Source organism: Oryza sativa, chromosome 8 (genome assembly GCF_034140825.1).
Source record: "Oryza sativa Japonica Group chromosome 8, ASM3414082v1".
Taxonomy (NCBI): domain Eukaryota; kingdom Viridiplantae; phylum Streptophyta; class Magnoliopsida; order Poales; family Poaceae; genus Oryza; species Oryza sativa.
In genome coordinates, this window is record NC_089042.1 from 12,468,032 (window position 1) to 12,472,539 (window position 4,508).

Sequence of the window (4,508 nt, forward strand, 5' to 3'; positions counted from 1 at the left end):
GAGTTATATAACTTTGTTGTTGACAACTTTCCCATTTGAAATCATTTACTACCCGAAAAATTATTTGAATTTCTTATATTTTAAAATTCAAATTTTATATAGTCCAATCAAACTCGGATGGAGAAATGACCAAAAGAAAATTGGTAGATCTTAACGAGTTCTACAACTTTATTTTTGACAACTTTTTCACACAAGTTTATTTAATATCATAAAATTCGATTCAAAGTTTTAATATTTTGAAATTAATTGTTTTTCCCTCCTCCTCCCTTCAAATTTTTTCATCTCCTCTTCTCTCTCCCTATCCTGATATTTTTACCTCTACTCACTCTCTCTCTTTCTATCATCTCCCCTCACTCTCTTTCTTTCCTTAACTCTCTTTCTCTCCTCTCCATTCCTCCTAGGACGGCGGTGACGGGAGCTGGCGGCGGTGGCAGCGGCACGGCTCGGCTGCCTTGGGCTCCGGCCTGGAGCTGGCGGTGGTAGGGGCGGCTCGGCCTGGAGCTAGCGGCAGCGGGGGCGGCGACCTCGGTCAAAGAGTGGGCGGCGACCTCGGGCGGCGGCACCGCCATCTCCTCCTCACCGCCGCCGCCGACGAGGAGGAGGAGGCGACGGGCCAGATCCGGCGGCGACGGTTCTCGTCCCGCCCGGATCCAGCGGCGGCGGGCCTCGTCCTGCCCGAATCCGACGGGTCTCGTCGGGCGGCGGCGCCACCACCATCTCCTCCTCACCTCCGCCGTCGATGACAACGAGGAGGTGGGGGGCAGGTGGCGGCAAGAGCGGCCGGCGAGCTCGGGCGACGGCTAGGGTTTCTTTTTTTGAATTCTTTTTGGAATTTTATTTTTTTTTCACGATTTAGTGTGTGGCCGTCATCGACGGTGTGGCCAGTGGCTGGCGTCGTCCGTGTTGTCTGTGGTGGCGGCGGCGGCGAAGATGTAACATCCCAGGTTTTAGCTATAGTTTTAGTCACGCTAATGACTTGATCACACTGGCTGAGAGTGGTGTTGATTGGGCCACGATGCTGGCTAGGACATATAAATATGTTGATTGTTGTTCTATTATGGATCTTAAATGATTTTTCGATCGTTTCCTTGTCATTTATTTATCAAGTCATATCCATATGCATTATTGATTTATTTTTAGTTAGAGTAAACCTGGTGAGGAGTGGGATAATTTAGTTTTGGGTTAAACTATAGCGTGGATTAGTCATCACAAAGCAAGGTACACGTGCACAGTAGAAATCACAACTGAAACTATAGTAAATTATTCACAAACTATCTGGTTATCGGTTGCATGCATGCGATACATACATACATAATATATATATCCATGCATACACATATCCATTATAGATATTGTACATATGCATCTTATACATTGTATTTATATACAACATTAATGTATAAACTCACACGCCATGCATACAAGTTAAAATACAAAATTAAATGTATTAGAAAATGTTTGTGTGATTTATGATCGCAAATTTAAATTTAGGAGGTTTGCATTCTAGAAAGTCGAAATAGTAACAATAAACGAATATTTTTGAGTTGCTACAATTTATAATTTTGCATCCAACTATTTAGGGACACAAAAATCTACAAACTGAGCCATCTCAAGCCAACTTCCAAAATTATCCATTTTTGCATACAACTCCCTGAGTTCTAGGGCAATTATTAATCAGTCCCTTAACTCTGGAGTAACCTCCAAAATTCCAAAAGCTTATGGACTGGAATGCAAAATTACTAAGTATCCCAATTTCACCAGATTTCCATTAAATTGTAAATTAGTGAGCCTCTCAAAATTATTCCACCGAACATGCCCTGGTGAGGTTTCAAAGCTAGCAGCAGCCATGTGGTCCAAGCAGGTGAATCACCAGCACCAAATGCACTGAGATAAAGCATAACAATGTGAATTATCCACAGTCTGGTAGAGCCAGCCTTGGTTGCAACGATAGACACCTAGCTACAGCTAGCAACTCCCAGTAGTACAGCAGCCATAGTAGTAGTAAGATCCCAGCAACAGCAAGCAGCCTCGGCTGGAAATCAGTGGAGATTGGGAGAAAGAGAAATAATCACAGCTAGTAGATCAGTAGTTCAACATCTCAACCATGCTTCACCACAGCCGTAGCAGCCTTGTGTGTGCAGCCAGGAGAGGCTAGAGTGAGTGAATGAGAGGTCAGAGGAGTAGTAGGAGAAGCAAGAAGGAGCAGCAATCAAGCAAGAGGATCAACACCAGGAAAAGCAAGGGAAGTAGCAGATCCAGATATCAATCAAGATTTTCACATATCTTACCATGTAAACCAAAGCAGCAAGAAGATGCTGAAGTGAGACAGCAGAGAGACCAACCTGAAGAAGGAGCAAGTGGTGTTCTAGCAGAGTTACCATTGATCCAGAAGAGCAGCAGTAGAAGAGAAGACTTGGGTTTCTGAAGGAGGGGCTGAACCACACATTTTTCAATCACTGTAGAATCATCAGAGGTAACCAAAAATTAAAATAGGGGAGGAGAGTAGATCCTGCATACATAGTATCAGCATTTGTTAGAACTAGAGTTTCATGCAGATATATACCATCCATCCTGACCAAAAACCTTAGTAATTCTAAATGGTTAAAAGTAACAAAATTTGGGGATAAAGTTAAAGATAAGTGCATGTTTTTAAATCCTGACATATATAAATTATCATAGAAGAAATCTGAATAGTAACAATAAATGCCTGTAGATATAATTCTTGAATAAAATCAACTGGTGTTCATGACATAAATTATTTAGGAATAGAGCATATATAGAAGAACCAAATCATGCATGTGAACTTATAAGCTTTCAGATCCTAGTCATGTAAACAGGGCATAACATTGACATGTGCATATACAGATATAGAAGATGAGTAGTGTGTTCCAGTAAAAAGAATCAAATTGGGATGACAAGATTAATGAGTAGAAAACCATAGATTTCTACAGTAGATAGTCTATAGCAACTGTTTAGATTTAGAACATAGCATCTGGATAAGTTGCATATATCTAATTAGTTAGACCAATAGTTTAATTACTGTCCTCATCAACCATTGTAATAAAGTAAATTATAAATTGGGTTATTAACTACTACAGCATATGGAGATGATAAACAGAACACAAGAGGCAGTAGCAGTAGATCATATAGAGGACAAAATTGCCATCTATTTGTATTCATGATAATGTTCATAGGTGATAATTTAATTAGTTATAGTACAGATTTTCTCATGATATTCCAAGTGTAGAATCATGTAATTTTCAGCATCATTCAACAAAGTTTATTCTAGGATCTAATTCTGTTACTATGTCACAAATTTCTGGAATTGAGTTATTTCATCATGCAAGTATATATATAAGGACAGAATTATGCTAATGTGCTTTCTATTTCAGTAATAAAATTCATAGGTTTATTCATGTGAGCATTCATACATCATGGGCATACAGGCATCATCCAATCTAGCAAATCCAATGACCTAGAACCCTAGAGTCAGTAATGACAATCCATATCATAGAGTTATCGAGTTGACCATTAGGATTAATTTACAAGCATCTTTAGTACACCCACAATCATATATCAGTAGTACAAAAGGGAATAACACCTTACCAATATAAACACTAGAAATTAGAGGGGGAGAGGAAGAAGTAGAGACCCGAGAGCACACTCATGGGGATAGAACAGGGCCGCCGGAGTTGCGCAGTGCTTGGCACCGGCCATCTCCACGGCAGCAGCGGCTATTGGAGAGGCGAGGGATAGTTAGGGTTTGAACAGGGAAAGAGAGGAAGGAAGGAAGGGGGGGAGAGGAGGAAGCGGCGGCGATGCGCCCTGGGAGCGCAGCGCTCGTGCGCCAGGGAGAGAAGAGAGCGAGAAAGAGAAAGGGGAAAACGGGAGGAAGGAAGAGAACGAGAAAAAGAGAGAAGAGGAAGAAGATGGGTTAGGTGGGTTGTGTTGTTGTGGGCTTTAGTAGTTGGGCTAATAGAATTTAGAGGTAGAGTTAGAAAATAAAGAAAATTAGTATATGACATTTAAACTCTTTAAATTCAAATTTAGGTCTTGCATATTCTAATGTATTATTGCAGCTACTATTTTAATTCACTCCATATGATTTTTAAATTAAATTAAAGTGTGTCTTTTTTGAAGTAGATATATGTACAACCAAATCTTTCATATTAGAAATCTAAATAAAAGTATTCCTTGAAATATATCTTATAAACTATTTTTCTAAGAAAACAAATATATTTATTTCTATGAAAGCAATATATATCTTGGGGTTGTTGAATAAAATCTGTACAGTGAATCAAATTTCTTCTAAATAAAATAATTACTCTTTCTTAAAATAAAAGTTTAACAAAAGCAAGTCCATAACCTATATAGATCATGTATGTGCATTCGGGTTAGACATATCATGTGCATCTCATTCATACAAACATTCTCGTATTTAGTTGTGTTTTATTGTTTCTTTCAGTTGGATGTTTATCTCGGATTTCTTGGAGTTCTACATTGGTTTA

The 4,508-nt window shown here is 39.4% G+C and overlaps 1 long non-coding RNA gene across 1 annotated transcript; it reads right to left on the minus strand.

The window, feature by feature from the left end:
* Positions 1 to 1,501: 1,501 nt before the first annotated feature.
* LOC9271909 (uncharacterized) lies at positions 1,502 to 3,886 on the minus strand. The gene is made up of 3 exons (XR_010734468.1): positions 3,607 to 3,886; positions 2,289 to 2,456; positions 1,502 to 2,151 (listed from the first exon to the last, which is right to left on the minus strand). It is a non-coding gene; the product is annotated as an uncharacterized lncRNA (long non-coding RNA).
* Between the last annotated feature and the right edge of the window lie 622 nt (positions 3,887 to 4,508).